Raw genomic sequence first — 25,569 nt, forward strand, 5'->3', positions numbered from 1 at the left:
TTACCCAGGGTGGTCTCAAACTCCTGACCTCAATCAATCCTCCCACCTCAGCCTCCCAAGTGTTTGAATTACAGGTGTGAGCCATGGCACCCAGCCCAGAGAGCTCTTTCTAAAACATAATTCTATTTATGACATTTCCTAATTAAGACCTATTTATGGGACATGTCTCCCCCAGTCCAAATACAGAGGAAAAAAAATAGATTAAATAGAAACACAGAACACTGAAAGCATAATGAGACTCAAATAACAAGATAAATCTCCCCATGAACCAGAAACAGAAGAGAAACGCAAGTCAGTGGGCTCTGCTGGAGCCAGGGGCCTGCTGGACGGCTGTTCTGGAAGGAGGCTGTGGCAGTCTGCAGTTTGGTTCCAGTGGGGTAAAGAGGATACAATTACTCCACTCAAGAGTCTGAGACTAGCATCACTCACCAGCTCCCACCCCCGCTCCCAATACCCACCCATAAAACAAACTAAAAGCTGTGGCTAACCCTTCCCTCGGAGCTAGAGTTTTGAATAAGCTACAAACCTAGGAAGGAAAAAGAAGACTGAAACACAGTGTCCGATCAAGACAGGAAGGAAGCCACAGTATATCCCCAAAGCCACTGTGGGACAGGAGCACTGCAGCACTGCCAGGTTTAGGGCAGGGAGTCCTGAACAGCTGCAAAAAGGTGACCACAAAATCCCCGGCCCAGGAGGGGTGAACACAGAAGGAAACAGAAAGAAGAAAAACAAAAACAAAAGCCTCCCACTCAAAATAAGCCTGCAAAGCAAAATTCCAAAACAGAGGAAGAAATCTAATACTGAGAAAGACAGCCAGCAAAATCAACCTTCAAAACATGAATATGCCTCAGAGGAAATTAAGTGTGTGGATCCAGCTGGCAAAACTTTAAAATAGGTATGTTCAGTCGCCCAATGAGATAAATGAATAACTTCCATTTTAAAAGTGTGAGAGATTAAAATAAAGGCAGATATAAATGAAAAAAAAATGAAGGCATTGAGTTAAAAAAAAAAAAAAAACCTTCAATGAATGATATATGCCCAGATCTGAGACAGAGAGAAGCAGAGAACTGCTAGGAATCTGCCCCAAACACAGTGCAGAAAGATGACACACATTAACATCCACAGAGAATGACTGAGAGGATTTAAGTGTCCAACAGGAATTCTCCAACAAGGAAACAGACAAAATAGTGAAAAAGCACTATTCAGAATTTAAGATTTTCCAGATTTGAAAAAAGACATGAATCCTTAAATGGACAGTACACCCCAACTACCCATCAGGATAAATAATGGTAAAGCCATTCCCAGAATTGTCACAGTAAAACTGCAGAACATGAGGAATAAAAATAAAACGTTTACAGCTACCAGAGAGAAAAGACACATTATCTGCAAAGGAACTACAGTTAGAACAACATTGGAACTTCTCATGAGCAACAATAAATGATGGAAGCCAATGAAATTATATCTTCAACCTGATAAGAAAAATTTGTAACTCTCAACCTGAAGTTTTATACACAGATAAACTATCAACTCAAGACTAATGGGGGGTGGAATCTGTGTTTAGAAAAATCAAGAGTTAAATACCCATAGACCCTCACTAAGAAAATAATTAAAGGATTATTTCAGGGGGAAAAAAAGTAAGCTCAGAGATATATGTATATAGAATTTTAAAAGTAAAGGTGATTAGGAAAAAAGGTAACAAGTTTTAGTAAACGTATTTAAGTGAAAAAAATATTTTTTAAAAAAAGAAACTAAAAAGAATGCTAAGATGGATACAATATTCCATGGATGGTTGATATGTGCCCATGTCACATTCAGGGGCAGGAAGGAAATACTATGTTAGAAAAATGTACAGCTAATGGTGTTGGTTAAAAAGTTAAAAAACCGAAAAATGGAAACAGAAAAATGTACAGCTAAGGGTGTTGGTTAAAAAGTTAAAAATAACTGAAAAATGGAAACACAATGTGTAGCTTCCAAATCAGTACAGATTAAAAGGGGGAGCTCTAGAAAACTTTGTCCATCCAATAGAGAGCTGAAAAGTGAAAACAAAAAGGCAGATAAAGATGGTATAAAGAAAATTCAAGCTGGGTGCGGTGGCTCATGCCTGTAATCCCAGCACTTTGGGAGGCTGAGGCAGGGGGATCACTTGATGTCAGGAATTCGAGACCAACCTGGCCAACATGGTGAAACCCTGTCTCCACTAAAAATACACAAATTAGCCGGGCGTGGTGGTGTGTGCCTGTAATCCCAGCTACTCAGGAGGCTGAAGCAGGAAAATCACTTGAACCCAGAGGCAGAGGTTACAATGAGTTGAGATTGCATCAGTGCACTCCAGCCTGGGTTACAGAACGAAGACTGTATCTCAAAAAACAAAAAAAAAAAAAGAAAAGAAAAAGAAAAAATTCAAAATAGGGTGGTAAAAAATGTATCAGTAAGTACATTAAATGTAAAAGGATTTATCCATATATTCAAAGGTAGAGATTATCCAATGATTTTAAAAATAGGCCAGAGGTGGTGGCTCACACTTATAATCCCAGCACTTTGGGAGGCCAGGACAGGAGGATCCCTTGAGGCTAGGAGTTCAACACCAGACTAGGAGACACCAGACTAGGAGGCACCAGACTAGGAGCAAGACTCCTGCCCTACAAAAAATTAAAAATTAGTTGGGTGTGGTGGTGCACAGCTGTGTCTTAGCTGTTCAGGAGGATAAGGCAGGAGGATAGCTTGAGCCCAGGAGGTAGAGGAAACCGAGCTATGATCACACCACTGCACTCCAACCTGGGCAAATAGTTAAGACCCTGTTTTTGAAAATAAATAAAATAAAATAAAAACTCCTGCTATATGCTACTTGTATGAGAACATCTAAAACAAAAGATCTTACAGGATTAAACATAAAGGAGAAATAATATGCCATGGAAACACACGTTAAAGACAAACCTATTACAGCAATGTTAATACCAGGCAAACTATGAATTAAGAAAAAACAAGTAAGAAGAGACAGAAGGGGGATAGAAAGAAATAGTTGTATATAATTCTGCACTCAAAGAACTAGCAATATACATTATTTTTATGTCAAATATTTTTAATAGTGATATCTTAGGTTACAAAGGACATCTCAATGAAGATCAAAGATTTAGTATAATATAAACCACATTTTCTCATCAAAATGTAATCAAATTTTGTAAAAATATACAAAGATGGAACCAAAAAATATGTGACTAGAAACACATATTAACTCATAAGTAAACTCGTAAGTAAATTAACTCATAAGTAAAACAGAAATTCACAATAAAAATGAGTACTGTTTAGAACTAAACAATAATAATGAATTAACTACATATGAAAACTTATGAAGCCATAAAAATATTTAAGTATAGAATTATAATGTTAAATGTATTAATGTATAAAATATGTAAGATGAAATATAGATAGGTTAAGCATTAAGCATTCAACTTGGATGCTTGGTGGGAAGACTATATATAAGAAGGAGGAGGAAATAATAAAGATAATAAATAAAATAATAGCAAAAATGTAACATAAGGTAATCTAAAGCTGACTATTTTAAAATGATCATGACAAATCACTTGAAAGACTGCTTAAGAAAAAATTAGAAAACATATATTAATAATATTAAGAATAAAAGGAGGCCATGATTATAGGCATAAAAATTTTAATTGAAAGAATTCACTAAACAATTTTATAAAAATAAATTTTAAAACTTGATAAAATAACCTTTTAGAAAATAAAATTACCAATTGTATTCGGCTGTTCTTGTGTTGCTAAAAACACCTGAAACTAAACCATTCATGGGAACTCTTCCCCCATGAGCCAATCACCTCCCACCAGGCCCCACCTCCAACACTGGAGATTATATTTCAACATGAGATTTGGTGGGGACACAGATCCAAACCATATCACCAATATTGACTATAGAAGAAATTTATAACTGAATAAATCAATAATCTATTTTAAAATTAAATTAGTAGTCAAATCTTCATCTCTAAGAGTCATCAGACCCAGAGCATTTTAAAGGAGAGTTTTACCAAACATTGGTGGAATAGATAATTTCTCTTTTACTAACTGTTTCTAAGTTGGAAGAGAAGAAAAAGGTACCTTTTGGGGGTATTAGTTAAAACCTTGATACCCAAAAGAGACAGGCAGGATCAATACCATAGAAGAAAGTTACAGATAAATCTTGTGTATGTACATACATGCAAAAATCCTTAAAAATTAATTTTTAAAAAGCAAATCAAATTTACATGTTTGTAAAAGTAATACACCATACACCATGTAGTGGATCATTTGAGGTCAGGAGTTCGAGACCAGCCTGGCCAATATGGTAAAACCCCATCTCTACTAAAAACACAAAAATTAGCTGCGTGTAGTGGTGGGCACCTGTAATCCCAGCTACTCGGGAGGCTGAAGCAAGTAGAATCCCTTGAACCCGGGACGGGGAGGTTGCAGTGAGCCGAGATTGCACCACTGCACTCCAGCCTGGGCAACAGAGCCAGACTCTGTCTCAAAAACAAACAAACCAAAACAAAACAAAAAAACACTAGATGAAATTCAACATATTTTTATTATTAAAATATATTTGAAAACTAGATAGGAATAGGACAATTCTTAAACTAAAATACCTCGCTACAAACCTACACAAATGTTGCACTTAGATTTGAAATTTAGAAAATTTTTATTCAAGTCAAGAACTTTCTAGTTACAATTTGTATTTAACACTATATTGAATGCCCTACTCAATCCAATAGGACAGGAAAAATAAATACTATGAAAATTAGAAAGAAAAAGACAAAATTTGCCTTTATTTGTAGGTGCTATAATTGCTCACAGAGGAAATCTAAAAGACTAGAGTTATTATTGTAACTCTTTCAATATAGAAATTTTGCAGTAATATAGGTACATTGACAATCTTCAGCTTTGATCCTATAGTTGTTATATATATATATATGGATTTATAAACAGCACAAGTCATTCTTATAATTTATGCCTTAAATAAGAATATGTACTTTCAAGTAATTAGGAGGAAAATATAGACTTGGAAATTTATCTATTATTCTAACTATTTCTCATGTTCTTCTCTCCTTCAGAAAGATCTGGTATCATTTCCTTTAAGCATGACAAACTTCCTTTAGCATTTTTATAACTGAAACATTTCTTGAAACTTAGCATTGCTAGTTCTGCTGGCAATAAACTTCATTTCTTTCATCTGAAAAAGTTTTTGTGTTGTTATTACTCCTATTGTTTTCTCTGGATATAGAATCTGGGTTGACAGATTTTTTTGTTTTCTTTCAGCACCTTACATATGTTATTTCACCAACTTCTGGACTCTATTGTTTGATAAAGTCACCAGTCATTTGAATGATTGCTTCCTATAGGCAATGTATCATTTTTCTCTGTTTTCAAGACTTTCCCTTCATCTTTGATTTTCATCAGTTTGACCTTGATGTGCTTAGGCATGTTTTTCTGTCAATTTATCCTACTTGGGATTTATTGAAATTCTTGAATCTGTAAATTTGTATGTTTTATCAAATTTGGAAACCTTTCTAGCATCATGACTTCTTTTTTTTTTTTGAGACAGGATCTCTGTCACCCAGAGGAATCACAGCTCACTACAGCCTCGACCTCCCAGGCTCAGGTGATTCTCCCACCTCAGCCTCCTGAGTAACTGGGACTACAGACATGCACTGACTTGCCTGGCTAATTTTTTTTGTAATTTTGGTAGAGACTGGGTCTCGCCATGTTGCCCAGGCCTGGTATTGAACTCCTGAGCTCAAGCAATCCACCCATCTCAGCCTCCCAAAGTGAGCAAACATGCCCAGCACATTGTCTTTACATAATGTTTTCTGTCCATTATCTCTCTTCTCTACTTCTGGGACCCCAGTTATGCATATGTTACATATCATTCTTTCTTCACAGTTCTCTGGGGCTCTGTTCATTTTTTCTCTTTTCTCTCTGTTCTTCATGTTGCATAGTTTCTATTGATCAATCATTAAGATAACTATAATTTCCTGTCATCTCCATTCAATTGTTAAGACTAGTGAGTTTTTAATATATTTGATTTTTTAGTTCTAGAATTTCCATATTTCTGAATTCTTATTCTTCTGCTGAAATTTCCTCTGCCTTTGTCCGTTCTGAGCATATTTTCTTTTACAGCATTGAGCATTTTTATAGTTGCTGCTTTATACAGTTTGCCTGATAATTTCAACAGCCAGGAATGGTCCTTGTTGATTTTCTTTTCTTAGAGAATGGGTCACATATACCTGAATCTTTGCAGTCAGATAACATTGGATTTTATCCTGGACATTGTGAATATTAAGTTATGGAATCTCTGGGTTTTATCATTAGTCCTTCAAAGAATACGGATTTTGTTTGTTTTACAAGGTAAAAACTCTGTGTGTTTGATAGCAACTCAAATCTCAGTTCACTTTTTGTATTGTTAGTTGAGCTTCTCAGAGTCTGCCTCACATATAATATGGCTCAAGTGTTAACCAAGATTTGGGCAGAGTTTATGCAAACAATTTGGAGATTCCCTTTCTGGCTCTCTGCTCTCTGAGATTCCTCCTTAACTTTCCAGAGACTGTTGTTGCCTAAATTTTTCCTCTGGTTCTTCATGCCAGAAATACTATAGATTTCCTCTTGGAATTTTAGCTGCCTCACATGCTACAGAATCCCCTGAGGCATTTCAGTGCCTAAAAATGAGTCACTCATCTAGAGTCATTGCCTTCTTTCAAGCATTAACTCCCTTTCATAATATTCCTACTTTGGTTCACCTTCCAGTGCCACCTCTGTTTTCTCTTTTTCCTTTAATTTTCCTTCTCTTTTGTTTGTCTGTTCAATGTGTATAGTTATTAAAGGTGAAATCTCAGTCTGATACGAGCTTACTTGGCTATTAGTAGAGGAACTAATATTTTTAAAAACTTATAAATTGTTTGAATATATAAAAGAGTACAGTAAGGCACTAGATACAAAGTCAGCATCATTTAATTTCACACCAGTGATAGCCACTTAAAATGTAATAGAAAATATAATTTTTTAATTCCCACAGAAATTTTCTATCAAAATTAGAAATACCTTGTATTAATCCAAAAAACAAAAATATAAAGAACTTAATAAAAAATAATTATTAACAGACATACAGGAATTTTGGGATAAATGAGAGAGCAACTATATTTATAGAGAGAAAAACTCAGAGTAAAGATATCAGTTCTTTAAAAATTAATCTATAAATTTAAAGCCATTCTGATTAAAAGCCCCAAAGAGGTTTTCATTGACAAGCTGCTCCTTAAACTCATATGGAGAACAAACGTCAAGAGCTAGAACAAACAACAACTTATGAAAATACCAAGACATTTTATGAAGTTACATGTTCTATAAGTAGTGAGACCTACAAGTAAACCCATGGAAGAGAACAGAGAGTACAGAAAGAGAACCACACATATATGAAAACTAGACATAAAGAAAAGGTGACAATATAAATTAAGAGAAGGAGAAAGAATGAAAAACTCAAATGGTACTAGAACAATTGATGATTCCTAAGGAAAATGGAGTAAAATTACATCCATACCCCAAAATAAATTCAGTTAGATTCAAGACCTAAAAGTGAAGTATCGGACTCTTAAAGATTTAGAAAACAATATGGGAAACAACTTAGAATAGCATCTTGGGTAATGATTTCCTAAACTAGACAATGAAAAATATAAACCAGAAATGAAAACATGGCATCCTTTCACTAAATTAAAAGTTAAAGCCTATTGTATGTCAATAAACATCATAAACAAGATAAATCACTGACCTGAAGTTATTTACTGTGCATACATACCTTTGTTTATTACACTCTATAATTTTCATTATGTTTGAAATACAATATTTCAACACAGTTATTTTGAAGATCGTTCCATTGCCATTCACTTTTCTTAGAAGAAAGACAAAAACCCCAAGCTGCTCTTCTTCCAGCTGTTTTCTTTCCAGACTCCGTTCCCCACTGTCTGTGACTTTTCCTGTTTTGGGGCCTTCAGATAAGTTGTGCTATTCCTTCTAATGAAAACACCTGCCCCCCGCTTCACTTAGTGAACTCCTCTTTCACCATCAAGCTCACATGTAATCCTGCCATAATGATTTTTCTTGCCCATCCACTATAGCACAAGTTAGTCCCCTGTTACAAACTCTCACACACTGTGAACTTCTCTTTCATTGTCATAAACGTTAACATTAATTATGTGTGTATTTTTGTAATGTCTGCTCTGTAAATTTCATGAAAGCAAATAAAATGTCTGTGCTATTCACCACTTAATCTACCACAAGACTTGACACATAGTATATGCCCAGTTGATGTACTGGGGAAAAAAGGGCAATAGAGGAAAGAGAAAAAGGGACAGGAAAGGAGGGAAGGAGAGAGGGGATGAAGGAGGAAAGAAGGAAGGAAGGGAAGGAGAGAGGGAGGAAGGAAAGGAGGGAGAGAGGGAGGAAGAGAAGGAGGGAGAGAGGGAGGAGGAAGGGAGGGAGGGATGGTGGGTTCTGGCCATTATGAACTGTTGGTTGGGGATGGTGAGATTGAACTGGGAGTCCAAAAAAAGTGGAAGAGGAGAGACAAAGATGAAGCAAGATTATACCTAAGATAGCTTCAATTTCTTAAACTCTATATTGAAAGGAGCTTGGGGGCTGATATCTATTGGCATTGGCCTACATGCAATTTTCCAGTGTTCTGTTATTTACAATTTCTGACCCGTAATTATATACTTCCATCAGGGGCCCAGTTGCAGGAAGTCATGATTAAGAGTTCCTGCTAAATTGGCCCCTTGTATATTAGTCACTATTTTAACACTGAGTGTAACAACATATTCGACAGTGTATCTGTATATTTAAAAGGGGGAAAGGAGTCATTCTCTGTTAATACGAGGCATTAGTTCTGCAAATGAAGCAATTAATTTAAGTGGATCGGAGTTTTTAAAGATTGGATCCACTAAAACACACACATACACACACACATACACTCATCAGCACTTTCACACACTAATACTTACGCTCATACTCACACACTCACACACACACACCATTTAATTTGTTTCTAATGCAGTAAATACCTATTAGAAAATAAACCTAAAGAAAGCTATTTTTGAAGGGTGTAAAATTCATTTTGTATTTTGAAATAAGAGGACAAAGGTGATAATGGTGATGATGATGATGATACATGTTGACACAGAATAGTGACTAATATTTAGTGCATGTTTACTATGTGCTAGGGATTATACTAAGTACTTTACATGCAATAATTATCTTAAGTAATCCTTATAAGACCTTATGAAATAAATAATTTTATTACTCCCTTGTACAGTTGAGAAAAGTAAGGTATTCTTACCCAAAAGTTATCTAACTTTAAAGCCTATGATATGCCTAGCCACTTGGCTAATTGTCTCACCTGCCCCCACCACATCCCCAAAATTGTCACTCATGTGCCACATACCACATGCCACAAACATACACACACACACAGCTTAAAGTTCATTTTCACAAATATATAGTGGAAGCCAGATGTAGAAAAACTTTCATTCAAATGCTTAAAAATAGAGGCATTCACAGTAAAAGCAGATCTTCATACTGAATTCCCCAAATTGTAGAATGATTAATCTAATTTCCTCCTCCATGTTTTAATTCTGAACAGATGGCCACACAAACTGTTTAGTCTCATTGGTTAGTATCTATTTTCCAGACAATTCAAAGTCCCAACAGATGCTTGAGCCTAAATGTCACAAATTTATAAATGAACCTCCCACTCCTGATTTTTTTGTGCATTACAAAGCACCATACCTGACATAGTTGATGTGTTCATTTTAAAATAAATAAAGTTGAGGTTTTTCATAGCAATAACACATTAAATGACGCTTTCAGTTATGGTGACCATGTGATTGACAAAAATAAATGGAGATCCAGAAACCTGTATCTGAGAAAGAAAATAATCTGATATATTTCCCATGAGAATTTAGAGGCCATCCAGATGGAAATAGCCTGTTTGCTAGGATTGGATAAGAGTTCAAGTGCCCCAAGTGAGTACTGAATGTCCAGGATTCTCAAACAGCCTTTATTACCTTAAAATGCCCAATTTGAAAGGCATCCTGAGCGCAGATGGATTTTAAAAGCAAGGCAGGTATCTGTCTTTGCATATCAAAACAGAAGAGCATAATTGGAATATTTGCAACACAAAGAAATAATCGATACTTGAGGTGACAGATACCCCATTTACCCTGATGTGATTATTACACATCGTACGCCTGTATCAAAATATCTCATGCACCCCACAAATATATACACCTATGTACCCATGAAAATTATTTAAAAATTTTTAAAAGAAATATCAAAGAAAAAATTAACAGAATTTTAGAAGTAAAAGGGAATTTTCTTCTTGCCTTAAGTAGAATTGGAACAAACGGAAACTGATATTAAACTTGGGACAAAAAGAAATAATTAAATGAAAGAAACATCAAAATATTTCCATGATTTTTAAATGCGTCTTTTCTCTTGTCTCTCTCCCCTCCACACCCTTACCAGAAAAAAACAAACTCTCATCTGGAGAGAGGGGCAAGTGGGACCATAGTTAACCGCCTTCAATTCTCAAATCTCAGATGCAGTTATCAATACTTCCAAGCCAGAGGCAGTGGCTTTACTGTCTAACAAAGAATGGCATTCCCAACATCATTTTCTGACAGCTTCTGACGCTCATCATTGTAATATGGAACTCTGCAATAGGACAGGAAGAGTTAGAGAGACTTAGTCTTCCCTAATCTTCCCCTTTGTTAGCTCCTTGATTTTGGACAAGTTACTAATATGAGTCTCTGCTTCTTTGGCTCTAAAATAAGAGCAACCCTACCTATCTGATAACAAATGGAAATGCCTAGAATAACACTAGACAGGCACACAGTATACTGTCAACAACAGTGCGTAGTTCATGCAAGTAGAGTCAATTCAAGGAATAGAGTTTTGAGAGTCAACAGAGAATATCGTCACAAAATCAAAGAATTTTAGAATCAGAAGGAAACCTTTAGATAATTCTAGTATAGTTCCTTCCTGTTTAAGAAGAGGAAACTGAGAATCTTACCATCCATTAGCATCTTTTAATACTTAATGGAAGCACAGACTTAAAATGATAACCATTTAAAAAAAAAAAAAAAAAGAGAAGACCGGTTCTTAAAAAATGGTCCTAACACACAGTAAAGTCCCTAGTGGTCAGGGCCAAGCCAGAGCTCAATATATTTCTAGTGGAAGAATGACTTCATAGAAAGACTGTGCAGCACTTTGGGATGCCAAGGCAGGAGAATTGCTTGAGCTCAGAAGTTCAAGACCAGCCTGGGCAACATGGTAAGAGCCCACCTCTATAAAAAAGAAACAAGATCACAAGGTCAGGAGTTCAAGACCAGCCTGGCCAACATGGTGAAACCCCATCTCTCCTAAAGATACAAAAAAATTAGCTGGGTGTGGTGGCACACGCCTGTAATCCCAGCTACTTGGGAGGCTGAGGCAGGAGAATCGCTTGAACCCAGGAGGCAGAGGTTGCACTGAGCCAAGTTTGCGCCATTGTACTCCGCTCATTGCAATGAGCGGGGATGGCACCACTGCACTCCAGCCTAGGCAACAAGGTGAGACTCCATCTCCAAAAAAAATCCAACAACAGGGCTGGGTGTGGTGGCTCATGCCTGTAATCCCAGCACTTTGGGAGGCCGAGGTGGGCAGATCACAAGGTCAGGAGATCAAGACCATCCTGGCTAACACAGTGAAACTCCGTCTCTACTAAAAATACAAAAAATTAGCCGGGTGTGGTGGTGGGCACCTGTAGTCCCAGCTACTCGGGAGGCTGAGGCAGGAGAATGGTGTGAACCTGGGTGGTGGAGCTTGCAGTGAGCCGAGATTGTGCCACTGCACTGTAGCCTGGGCAACAGAGCGAGACTCCGTCTAAAAATAAAAAATAAATAAATAAATTAATTAATTAATAAAATAAAATGAAATGAAATAAAATAAAATCACCACCACCACCAACAGCAAAAAAGAAACAAAATTAGCCAGCTGTGGTGCTGCAGGCCTGTAGTCCTAGCTACTTGGGAGGCTGAGGTGGGAGGACTGCTTGAGCCTGCCTGGGAGGTCAAAGCTACAGTGAGCCATGACGGAGCCACTGCACTCCAGTCTGGGTGACAGAGTGAGACTCTGTCTCAAAAAATAAATAAATACATAAATAAATAAAATTGATGTGTGTGATCACTGAGATGCCTGAAAACCCATTGAAAGCAGTTACCCAGTCCCTTCCGAAACTTTTTTCTGTGCCCTTAACCGTATCCTTTATCACCTCCCTCAAGACTCTAGAGGCATCTGTAACGCGTCCAGCTCAAAGAGTCGGCTGTTCAGAACTGGGCCTGGTCCTTCATATAGGATCTGACTATTTTAGAATACTAAGGCATTCTCAACTTTGCCAACCCGGGCAATATGCTGTTATCCATTTAGCCATTATCTTTTTCAGTAGCTCATTCACACCACTGATTAAAGCGAAGCTTGATTTTTAACAAAAACCTTCACTCCGTTTCACACGCACATTTGTTAAGCCAAATTTTCCCGATCTTTTCTTGCACAACTGATTGTTTAAATGTTAAAATTCATGATTATCTTGATTAAATGTGCAGTTTCCTACAAAGACTAGATAACTCTACTATAGTATTTATTATTGTTATTAGTTTAGAGACAGAGTCTCACTATGTTGCCCAGGCTGGTATCGAACTCCTGACCTCAAGCAATCCTTCTCACTTGGACTCCCAAAGTGCTAGACTGCAGGCATAAGCCACCATGCTGGCCATGTTTATTATCCATATTTATTATTCTTAATAACAACTATGATGACAGTAATAATAGCTAAAAGGTATTGGGGGCTACTATGCTAAGTATTTGACATGTCCTATCCTATCAAGTTCTATTCTAGGTACTAATATTATCCCATTTTCTAGATAAGAACATTGAGAATTTTAGAGACTAAGTGTAACTAGCTCAAGGTTGTACGAATTAGTGTTAGAACAGGGATTCAAATGCAGGCTTAAATGTGCATCTTGTTAATTGCGTCTTATTTTAGTTGTTTATGCGTGGATCTCCCAGTTAAAATTGTAGAATCCCCAATATGATATGTACCCACTCCCGAGGATCTAAATTGTGAGTGCTCAGATATTTGTTTTCATTGGATTCTACATTAAATGTTGGTAGTTTCATCAACCTTGGTGGCTATTCCACCTGGGTTTCCACAAGTGTCTTCTTTGTCTTCATGCAGCCATTAATAAATATTTTGAAAGATATGAAGCCCTGTAACATTCCCCTGAGAACCTCTGCTCTTTGGGATAATATTGGTGACTTTCGATATATGGTTGTTCACAAGCTATGGATCTTTCTAACTAGATTTCTTCTTTTGACATTTCTCCCTACATATAACAAATGCTTCCTGGGTGTCAGCTGTCATTATTGTCATTATTTCCACTTGAACACTCACATGCTACCATGAGAGAATTTTTCCAATGATTTATTAAATCATGATTACATCAAGTTTATAGCAATCCACTACTCTTAACAGTAATCACTTTATCAAAGAATTAAAAAGCAGAGGAAAGGAGTAAGCTTCCTTTTCTTTGTTCACCAATGCAGGCTCAAAATAATCCACCATTTTCTATTCTGAGCACTCTCTACTGCATTTAATAATGTATTACTCAAATTGATGCAGATTATGATTAAATTCACAAGAATAACTTTTCCATCTTCTAATGAAGGCACACTCCAATAGTGCTTTGCAATTTACAAAATAGTAAATACTCCAATAGTGCTTTGCAATTGACCCACAAGAAATCTTTCAGAAAATGTGAGGGTGTAATGACTCCCCTGCTTAAAGGGGTCATTTACTGTGCCTCCTTGATTCAAAAGATAAAAGCAATAAAATAGATATTTGCATGCACAAGATTTTACATTGTTTTCAATATTCTTATACCTGCAACTTTTGATCTGGAAAATCTCTCCTAAAGTTTTCTTTTAACTGCAGCATTCAACACGGAAAAGATTGCAGAAAGCCTTCCAAGAGCTATAAAAATAGAATTAGTAACATTTGGCTTGTGGGGAGGGCTGTGTGTTTACCAGCTTTAAGGTAGAGTGGTGCGCAGCAGCTCTATGCATTTTCTCACGGGGCATGGTTTCAAAGCCCTTCCTTCCTGTGCTCCCCCAAACCTGTTTACAACAATCTCTCTCCTCCACAGTACTTGCCACACGTAGTTAAGTGTGAATAATGACAACCAAAAAAAAAAAAAAAAAAAGAAACAAAACTAAATTCCCATCACTACAGAAAAACTCAAGTTAGCCCTCTGGGGGAGAAGCTCACAAGGATTAATTATATTGTAGGTGTTGATATCTCCATTTCCCTTTCCAGCAGTTTTGCAAATACATTTTTCCACAGTTTTAAAGAAGTGTAAGACTTCCCAAGTTCCACAACCAGAAAATCCTGTGTCTCTGATAGCTGAATAATGGATGAATCTCCACTGTTTACTTAGCAGGAGAAAAAAAAGAACGATAGAGAAGTCCAGATAAAGTGCAGGAATCTGACATCCTCTTGTGCTGAACAATGGTGAGAAGAATATCCCAGCTTCTTTTTTTTTTTTTTTTTGTCCATGTGCAAAACGTATATGGAAACAACAGTTCAGTATGGGATTTATTATTATTTCACACCTGTACCTAAGAGTTAATCGAGTGATTCTCTTCCGTGTCAATGTGATTGCTTCCTTCAGTAATGGGCTAAGACCCGGAACACAGATTACTAAGCATTTCCATCCCAACAACTCCACTCCATCCCCTACTCCACTGTCACTCCAGAGAACTTTCTCTAAGATACCGCATAATTTTCCCAGCCAGGAAACACCTCCAATATTACCACATACTCATTTACTGAAATGTTGATTAAAACATTAAAGTATAATTAGCAAAGCTGAAGGTTTTCTTTGCAATAACGTTCAGTATTTCATGGCTGATTAATTCACATTCCTGTACTCCTTTGTAGGGTCAACCATACCAAGTCAGTCAAGTCGAAAGCTGTGGGGGGAGGTGTCTGTCTTCTGAGAGAATCCTCCCCATGAAATCTCCCACAATGCCTGTCACTGGTATCTAAAATTACACCATTAGAGATTCAGTCTTCTGGTTCTGGAGGCGTTTTAATCCCTGGGGGTCCTATTAAAATGCAAAATCTCCGAGAAGAATAATAGCATTGAAAGCTATTATTAACTGACAGCAAGGAGGCCCTTGGGAATTGGACACGGGATCGAGTCTGAGGAACAACTCCAGGAAATTGGGGTACAAGCAGAGGGAAGGTAAGATGGCAGCAAAAATAAACTTTATCTACTTCGCCATTTTGCAGGGGCAAGGCAGCCCCACTTCTGATATTCTGTACACTGAGGAAATTCCATTCAAGGTGAGATGATGGACACAGTGAGAGCAACTTATTTTCGGTTGTGCTAAAGGAGAATATCAACAGTGACACAGAATAGTGTTTATGCAGAACTCTGACTTCAGTGCAGCATGTTTAATCAGCATGTTGCCCCTGCCTGCCAGTGCCTTGAAGTACTCACTTGGGCTTGTCAAGGGTCTAAATCATATGATTATAAGCTCCTGTTCTTCTATTCTCTCATCCTCTTTAGAGACAGCGATATGGAACTTTTCTTTCTCTGCTTGCTTTTAAAATTGTACTTTTCACAAACACTGGGAATGTTTATGTAGAAAATGTGGAAGTGACTTAAACTAATAAGGTGTCACCAGAAGAGAAGAACTAGGAGTCTACGGAAGCTGACTTTGTAGATTTCAGAAAATCTGCCTGTATCTGATAAGGTGCTGATAGGCAGGAGCAGAAGTTGGTCCCAGAGCCGTTTCTCTCCCTCTCAGAGATGCTTCCTACCTTGAAAAGTCATATGGACACTAAAAGCTTTAAAATGCCAGGAAAGATTGAATTTCTGTTATTATTGTGTGGTGGTGATATGCGTATATGTGTGTATATGCATATGTACGTGTGTGTGTATTGAAAAATGTAAATGCACAGTGGGAAAAATTGCAGTGGGAGATTAGATTTCCCCTAGAAAGATAACGTAAAACATTTAAACGTGTTAGGACTCTAGGGAGAAAAGAATAGGTTGAGGCAATAAGTTTCTACACTTTTCTTATGTACCTGAAACAAAAAGTTATGGAGGTATTTTGGGCGTTTTATTATCGTTGCCATTGTTGTCATTTTTATAGTATACAGACGGAATGATTTAACCCAAACTTAGATCCACCTCAAAGAACGTCAAAGTCCAAGGCTTCTCAGTGAAGGCTGCCCAGGGTCAAGTCAGAGAACCAGGATTACAAATTGCTTCTGGCCAGAAGGAGAGAAGTATGGTGCAGAAAATAAACTCCTGGGGAAACAAAGTGAGTAGGCCTTTAGAAAACTGTAGATTTAAGAAGACAGAATAGATGCATTTTTTTAAATCATGGTGTCTTCACCATAAGCAAGTAACTGTGTAACTGTACTTCATTAAGGATGAGCTGATGGTTATAATATTTTAACAAAGAGTTACACTTTTGTGGAGAAAGCTTAATCAAGGGTGTCTTTACTCTGTCACTCATCTCAGTTATCTGAACTTGATGTAATATCTGTATCTCCACTTGCTTGCGTTATACCATAACTGGCCTTCATCAGACAGGATGTGCTCCATTTCTAATGCTCCAGAAGCACAAACACAAAACTCAGAAATATCTGAGAAAAATCCAGCAAAACCCTCGCCAATATAAAGATATGGAAGACTGCACACTACAAGAAAAAACAGAAAATGAGTATCCTTCAAACCACAGGTCAACAGCTTCATCTACATGCATCTGCAAAACAGCAGCTTATTTTCCCCCTGACCAGCATTTAGTGGCCTTATTTCATGCTCTACTCTTTCCAGGGTAAGGAAGGAGGAGCAAAGACCCACAGGAATCTCCTGAAGTTGCCTTCCATAGCCACTTCTGAAAGAAGTAAATAAGGAATACAGTGTCTGGGGATTGTCAATATTTTGATTACAGATATGGAGGAGCATGAGAATGTACATGCGTGTTGGGTGTGTTTTATAATTTTAAAGTCAGTATCACCGGTTGCTGATAACAGTCACAACCATTCATCCAATCAACAAATACTGATTACCTATTAGGTGCCAAGGAATGTCCTATTAAGAAAAAAATAAATGAGAGTTTCTGCCATTTAGTCTAGGCTAGGAAATAATTCCATAAAATAATTACTAGGGCCAGGTGTGGTGGCTCACATCTGTAATTCCAGCACTTTGGGAGGCCAAGGCGGCTGGATCACCTGAGGTCAGGAGCTCGAGACCAGCCTGGTCAATATGGTGAAACCTCATCTCTACTAAAAATACAAAAATTGGCAGAAGAATCGCTTGAACCAGGGAGGTGGAGGTTGCAGTGAGCTGAGATCATGCCACTGCACTCCAGCCTGGCTAACAAAGTGAGACTCCTTCTCAAATAATAATAATAATTGTTGTTATTATTGTTATTACTGGCCAGGCATGGTGGCTCACACTTATAATCTCAGCACTCTGGGATGCCAAGGCAGGAGAATCACTTGAGGCCAGGAATTTGAGAACTGCCTGGGCAACATAGGAAAACTTCATGTCTACAAACATGTTTTTAAAAATTAGCTGGGTATAGAAGACATGAACCAGCAGGAGTTCATCAGAGCTCTGGCAGCCTTTCTCAAAAAGTCTGGGAAGCTGAAAGTCACCGAATGGGTGGACACCATCAAGCCGGCCAAGCACAGAGAGCTTGCTCCCTACGATAAGAACTGGTTCTACACGTGAGCTGCTTCCACAGCGCGGCACCTGTACCTCTTGGGTGGTGCTGGGGTTGGCTCTATGACCAAGATCTACAAGGGCCGTCAGAGAAACAGCATCATGCCCAGCCACTTCAGCTAAGGCTCCAAGAGTGTGGCCCGCCGGGTCCTCCAAGCCCTGGAGGGGCTGAAAATGGTGGAAAAGGACCAAGATGCAAACTGAAACCTCAGGGAGAGAGAGATCTGGACAGAATTGCTGGACAGATGGCAGCTGCCAACAAGAAGCATTAGAACAAACCATGCTGGGTTAATAAATTGCCTCATTAAAAAAAAAAAAATTAGCTGGATGTGACCAAGCATGGTGGCTCATGCCTGTAATCCCAGCACTTTGGGAGGCCGAGGCGGGCACCTCGGTCAGGAGTTTGAGACCTGAGGTCAGGAGTTTGAGACCAGCCTGCCTGACATGGTGAAACCCCATCTCTACTAAAAATACAAAATTAGCTGGGCATGGTGGCAGGTGCCTGTAATCCCAGCTACTTGGGAGGCTGAGGCAGGAGAATCACTTGAACCCAGGAGGCGGAGGCTGTGGTGAGCTGGGATGGTACCACTGCACTCCAGCCTGGGCAACAGTGTGAGACTCTGTCTAAAAAAAAAAAAACCGGGTGCAGTGGCTCATGCCTGTAATCCCAGCACATTGGGAGGCCAAGGCGGGTGGATCATAAGGTCAGGAGATCAAGACCATCCTGGCCAACATGGTGAAACCCTGTCTCTACTAAAAAAAAAATTACAAAAATTAGCTAGGCGTGGTGGCGTGTGACTGTAATCCCACCTACTCAGGAGGCTGAGGCAGGAGAATCACTTGAACCTGGGAGGAAGAGGTTGCAGTGAGCCAAGATCACGCCACTGCACTCCAGCCTGACGACAAAGCAAGACTCTGTCTCAAAAAAAAAAAAAAAAAAAAAAAAAAAAATTAGCTGGGTGTGGTGGCAGGTGCCTGTAATCCCAGCTACTCGGGAGGCTGAGGGAGGAGAATCACTTGAACCCATGAGGCAAAGGCTGCAGTGAGCGGGGATGGCACTACCGTACTCCAGCTTGGGCAACAGGGTGAGACTGTCTCAACAACAACAACAACAACAAAAATGGCCAGCCGCGGTGGCTCACGCCTGTAATCCCAGCACTTTGTAAGGCCAAGGCAGGCGGATCACGAGGTCAAGAGATCAAGACCATCCTGGCCAACATGGTGAAACCCCGTCTATACTAAAAAAAATACAAAAATTAGCTGGGCATGGTGGCGTGCGCCTGTAATCCCAGCTACTCAGGAGGCTGAGGCAGGAGAATCGCTTGAACCCGGGAAGCGGAGGTTGCCGTGAGCCGAGATCATGCCAATGCACTCCAGTCAAACAACAGAGTGAGACTCTGTCTCAAAAAAAAAAAAAAAAAAGGAAAAAGAAAAAGAAAAAAAAAAGTAACTGGGTGTGGTGGCAGGTGCCTGTAATCCCATCTACTCGAGGGGCTGAGGCAGGAGAATCGCTTGAACCAGGGAGGCGGAGGTTGCAGTGAGCTGACATCCGCCACTGCACTCCAGCTTGGCGAGAGAGCGAGACTCTGTCTCAAAAAAAAAAAAAAAAAAAAAAATTAGCTGGGTGTGGTGGCTTGTGCCTACACTCTCAGCTACCTAGGAGGCTGGAGCGGGAGGATCGCTGAAACCCAGGAGTTCAAAGTTATTGTGACTGTGATGACATCACTGCATTCCAGCCTGGGCAACAGAGCAAGAGCCTGTTGGGTGGCACTGGGGGCGCCATGCCTCGCCCGGAGCCTCACCCAGAGCCTTCTGGGGTGGTGGATAGGTGAGGACCTCATCGAGGTAGGGGTTGTGTGGTGGGGAAGGGAGAGTGGCGGGGTAGCTTAGGGAAGCTCGTGAGCCAATCAGCACACAATGCGCCAGAGTGTGGGCGTGGACTGAGGGAAGAAGTGAAAAACACAGCCTGCAACGGTGCCTCAACAGTACCTCCATTTGAAATTTCGCCGGCTCCTGAGCAGGCTGGGGGTCTGGAGGGCTTTTGACATAGATTGTCAAGATTGTTTCAATTATACACTTGCAGTTATTGAGGCTGAGAGAGGTGAAGCACCTTGCCTAAGGTCACACAGCCAGTGTTCGAGCCCAGGTGAGTCATAGCTAGATGACCTCACCAACCCCTCCCACCCCTCTGCATAGGAGATCAGCTAGTTCTGGAGGAGGATTATAATGAGACCTACATTTTAAGTGAGCAAGAAATTCTTGAATTTGCCCGGGAGATTGGTATTGATCCCATCAAGGAAACAGAACTGATGTGGCTGGCATGGGAGGGCACTGTGGCCCCACTGCCTGGGGAGTGGAAACTATGCCAGGACATGGCGGGTGACAAATATTTTTTCAACTTTGCCAACAGGTAGTCTATGTGGGACCATCCACATGACAAACACTATCAGAACTCGGTGATCTGAGAGTGGGCAAAGCTGTCAACTCTGGGGTCATTAAGAAGAAGAAGAAAAAGGAAAAGAAAGACAAGAAGGACAAAAAAGACCCCCAAAAGTCCCCTGGCCCTGGGTTCCTCGTTAGCCCCAGTTCATGTTCCTTTTGGGGCCTGGCTCCTTTAAGAGGTCTTGTTAGAAATACCAAAACTGTTAGAAATTGATCATCGGTGCTGTGAAGAAAAGTCAGCACAGAGACAAAAGATCTCTCAGCAAGGCAATCTTTACTTTCTGCAGAAAGGTTGCTCAATCACAGATGGACCAATGGTGAAAGCACACCTGAACAAAGGAAAAGCAGACATATTTATCCCTTACACATTTGGGTTGTCCTTACTGCTGTGTCCTGCATCCATTGGCTGGAACGGAACCTCACACTCTTAAACTGATACCCGATTTGCTAATAGCCTAAAACTTCCTAAATAGGTAAGTGCAGGGACGAACAAAGAAGTTGCTTACGAAAAGTTTAAGGAAGCAATAACATTTCCAAATAAAGAAGTGGCATAGGCTGTGAGCTGGAACGTGCCTGTGAGCATGTCCAACAGTTACATAGAATAGGGTTTAACAAAGCAAGGAGGCTTGAAGAAAGTTAGTCTTTAAAAGAAACTATTATTTCTAACACTTATGATTTATTCTTTAACAAGAAGGGAAACTTTGAAGAGGAAACTTTTTACTTTCTACAATTCCCTCCTCTTTACAGTTTCAAACTTGCTTAGCAAGTCTTGACTTAGTTGTTTTGATTAACTCCTGGATGTATGGTACAACATAACACCTAAGAAGAAGGAGTATACTTATTATAGTTGTTAAAGAGGTAAGAATTGAGGCTATGTGTTTTTTTTTCTTTTTCTTCTTTTTCTGGTTGATGAAATGCCAGGGTAAAAGGGATAGCCAATTGAATTAGAGCATAAGTACTGCTCTAATTATTTGGCAGAGTGTCCAGTGAAGGTCCTCCATAATACCACCACACATCCAATCAGGGATGAATAAGGGCAGACTGATGGGTCAACTCTTGGAAGTGCCTGACTTCACTGCATGCTGTTAAGTCTCCAAGGAACACGAAAATTTTCCTCTTGTTGTTGGAGACATGAGGTAAAATTGGTCTTGGAAGATGGAGGCTGACCCGCAGGGTGTTGAACTTCAGGAAATAGCAGAGAAAGAGCTTGGCACAATTTTTTATTCCAGGCAGTGGAATCTTGAAAGAGAGCTACCATGCACTCCATGTCCACTTGATTTGAGGACCATCCTAGTGGAAAGGGAACAACCTGGGCCTCTGGCCTACCATGCGCACAACTGTAATAGTCGCTGTTGTTTAAAGTGCGAATGGAATATTTAATCCATTCTAACCAGGCATTTACATCTTTATACCCTGTTTTAATGGCTATGGTTTGCCTTAGGTCTCTTATTTGTACTACTGAGACCTTGGTTTCGCCATTGGGCATGAGGCGAGGTATAGTTTGATTTTGTAGGTTTGAGAAAGGGGCAGTTGTAGGAGGTGGAGAAAGGAGAACAAAGCGCATCTTAAAGAAGCCTATAGGATTCTTTCCAGTGACCTTTGCTCCTAAACCATAGAAACGCTCTAAAGTGGGGTTAGAGTTGCTAGTGGTAGGAATAGTAATGGATACAGGCACTGGGTTAGGAAAGAAAAGGAAAAAATAGATAGACTAAGCTTTTCTTAGCTTTAATCTGGTAGGGCTTGATCCAGGAACAATGGCCCATGATTCTGATGATAATGGTGCTTGCTTGACTCGGGTGTAATGTGTACATTCCCTTTCCACTGTGTGAACAGCAGTCTCGGTGGTTAGCAGCACAAAGTAGGGTCCTTCCTGATCTGGCTTGAGTTTCCCTTCTTTCCACCCTTTGATGAGAACATGATCCTCTGGCTGGTGCTGGTTTACCGGAAATTTTAGGGGTGGTACCTGTGCTAAAAGACTTTCAGTTCTGAGGGAAAGTGGAAGATAAACCAAGTATAAAATTTCTGAGAAACTGATCTTTTGTTTTAAGTGTGGGCACATCAGCAAGAACACACATTGGGGAAACAACAGTCTCTTCAATAAATGGTGCTGGAAAAACTCAGTATCTATATGCAGAAGAATGAAACTAAAACCCCTATCTCCCACTATATGCAAAAATCAAATCAAAATAAATTAAAGACTTAAATCCATGACCTCAAACTATGAAACTAGTACAAGAAAACATTGGGGAAACTCTCCAGGACATTGGTCTAGGCAAAGATTTATTGAGTAATAACTCAAAAGCACAGGTAAGCAAAGCAAACATGGATAAATGAGATTACATCAAGTTAAAAAGCTTCTGCACAGCAAATGAAACAGTCAACAAACTGAAGACACAACCCTCAGAATGGGAGATAATATTTGCAAAGTATCCATTTTACAAAAGATTAATAACCAAAATATATAAGGAGCTCAAACAACTCAACAGGAAAAATATCTAATAATCCCATTAGAAGTGGGCCAAGCATCTGAATAGGCATTTCTCAAAAGAAGACATACAGATGGTAAACAGGCATATGAAAAGTTGCTCAACATCATTGATCATCAGAGAAATGCAAATCAAAATACAATGAGATATCATCTCATCCCAGTTAAAATGGCTTTTATCCAAAAGATAGGCAATAACAAATGCTGTCAAGGGTGCGGAGAAAAGGGAACCCTCATACACTGCTGGTGGGAATGTAAATTAGTACAGCCACTTAGAACAGTTCGGACCTTCCTCTAAAAACTAAAAATAGAACTACCATAAGATCCAGCAATCCCACTGCTAGGTATATATCCAAAAGAAATTAGTATATTGAAGAGATATATGTACACCCATGTTTATTGCAGAACTCTCCACAATAGCCAAAATTTGGAAGCAGCCTAAGTGTCCATCAACAGATGAATGGATAAAGAAAATGTGGTACATAATGACAATGCAGTACAATAAAAAAGAATAAAAAGCCATAAAAAACTGAGATCCTGTCATTTGCAACAACATGGATGGAACTAGAGGACATTACATTAAGTGAAATAAGCCAAACACAGATAGTCAAACTCCACATGTTATCCCTAATTTGTGGGAGCTAAAAATTAAGACAATTGAATTCACAGAGATAGAAAGTAGAACGATGGTTACCAGAGGTATGAAGGGTAGCGGAGTGGGGGCGGGGGAGTGAGGATGGTTAATGGGGACAAAAATGTAGTTAGATGGCATTAATAAGATCTAGTATTTGATAGCACAACAGAGTGCTTACAATCAACAATAATTTACTGTACATTTTAAAATAAACAAAAGAGTGTAATTGGAATGTTCGTAACACAAGGAAATGATAAATGCTTGAGGTGAAGAATACCCCATTTACCCTAGTGTGATTATTACACATTGTATGCCTGTATCAAAATACCTCATGTGCTACATAAATATATATATCTACTATGTATCCATAAAAATTAAAAATTTTAATTTTAATTTTAAAATAAGAAAAACAAAATCAAAACACAAAACCAAAAAAAATCAAATAGCCCTCAGAGAGATTACTTGTTACTGCTATTCACTTCTGGGTGAACTGTTTTATCAGATCCCCTGGCTCAGAATATGCATTCAACTATTTGTTGAAATAATTAATGAATCATTTATCTGTCCAGATGGATTTAGGCAGAATTAGAGCACTCAGCACAGAAAATAAATTTCAGCATTGACAAGCAGAGCCGCTAAGGTGTGAATGTGTTTCCTAAAAGTTAGAAACTTGTGTTAGAAACTTAATCCTCAATGTAGCAGTATTGGGAGGTGGGTTCTAATAAGAGGTGACTGGGTCATGAGGACAGAGCCCTCATGAATGAATCAATGTCATTATCATGGGAATGGGTTTTTTATTGCAAGAGTGGGTTGTTATAAAGTGAGTCCAGCTCCTGGAGCCTTTCTCTGTCTCATTGGCTCATTTGCCCTTCCACTATGTTAGGATACAGCAAGAAGGTCCTTATCCGATGCCAGTGCCATGCTCCCGGACTACCCAGCCTCCAGAACTAAATTTATTTTCTTTATAAATAACCCAGTCTATAGCTTTCTGTTATAGCAACAGAAAACGAACTAAGACAAAGGCTCCCAAAGAAGATGTGAGAGGTATATAGCTAACCTACTTTGTAATTTTGCCTTATCAGGGAATTAAAACAAAAATCCTCACATGAAATGATTCAGTACTTTTCAGATAGAATGTAATTCGTTTGAGTTTACTTTTTTAAAAAAATCAGCAGAAATCAATTTTATGTTCCTTTTGGTAATCATTTAGTATAATATGTGCTACTTAATTATAATCATGTCGATATACAGATGAGTATTATAGCTAAGACTTACGACATACACTTCCCTCCCAATAGCTGCTAAGAAGACCGCAGCAGCCTTCATAAGTTGTATCTTCTCCTTTACTGAAGAATCACCAGTCACCTACAGTTGCACAGCAAGCATGGGAAAATAACTGAAATTTTGATGTGCCATTTCTCACTTCTTTAAGAACCCTCCTTCAAATTCCTGAATAAAGCTGCTAACTAAGACAAATGAATTTTAAAAGTGAGCCACTTATTTTTATGAATGAATGACAGAGAAAAGAAATAGGATTTGTAAAGTGACTGGAAAGTGATAATTATAGTTAGTTAATATTTTCTTCTTCCCAAATTTCAGGTTTGAGACTTAAATACCTCTCTACTAAAAGGGAAATGGATAAAAAGGTAAAGTAACAGGGCCCAGTTACCCCTTCTAGTCTCTGCTTGAGGTTGTCAGGGCTTTGGAAATTTGGCGGGACTGAATTTCAATGCAAGAATAATCACCAGGTGACAGATTAATAATAAGAAAGAGAGAAGGTGCACAAATGCAAGGCAGTCTAGAAATGAGAAAACACGGCTCTCAGCTGGACATAGTGGCTCACACCTGTCTTCTTAGGCAGGACCAGAAACTGTGCACCAAATCTCAGTTTCCGAGGTGTCCATGTGCCTGTCCCTATGTGTGAAAATACATCTGCCTTCTGCATATCTATTGAAATACATTCAAGGACAAATAGTGACCACTTTTCAATTAGCCATGACTTTAGAATGCCCACTTCAGGGCTTCTGTCCACTAGATGCCACACTCTTCCCCAAGGCTCACAGGGCTGTCTCTTTATCATTCAGGATGACGTTCAAAGAGCACCCCCTTATGAAAGTTTTATCTTGCTTTCCAGCCTA

The 25,569-nt window shown here is 39.0% G+C and overlaps 1 long non-coding RNA gene and 1 pseudogene across 3 annotated transcripts; both read left to right on the forward strand.

Moving 5' to 3' along the window:
- Window positions 1-263: 263 nt before the first annotated feature.
- LOC101131611 (small ribosomal subunit protein eS19-like) lies at window positions 264-18,183 on the forward strand (annotated as a pseudogene).
- Window positions 18,184-19,637: 1,454 nt separating this feature from the next.
- On the forward strand, window positions 19,638-24,911 carry LOC129525012 (uncharacterized). 3 transcript variants are annotated; one of them, XR_008669037.1, is made up of 3 exons: window positions 19,638-19,698; window positions 19,954-20,016; window positions 24,730-24,911. It is a non-coding gene; the product is annotated as an uncharacterized lncRNA (long non-coding RNA). The 3 variants fall into 3 exon arrangements; XR_010135105.1 differs by lacking the exon at window positions 19,954-20,016 and adding an exon at window positions 20,281-20,785 and having other exon boundaries at window positions 19,643-19,698; XR_008669036.1 differs by having other exon boundaries at window positions 19,649-19,715.
- Window positions 24,912-25,569: the final 658 nt, after the last annotated feature.

Source organism: Gorilla gorilla, chromosome 8, assembly GCF_029281585.2.
Source record: "Gorilla gorilla gorilla isolate KB3781 chromosome 8, NHGRI_mGorGor1-v2.1_pri, whole genome shotgun sequence".
In the NCBI taxonomy this organism is placed as follows: Eukaryota; Metazoa; Chordata; class Mammalia; order Primates; family Hominidae; genus Gorilla; species Gorilla gorilla.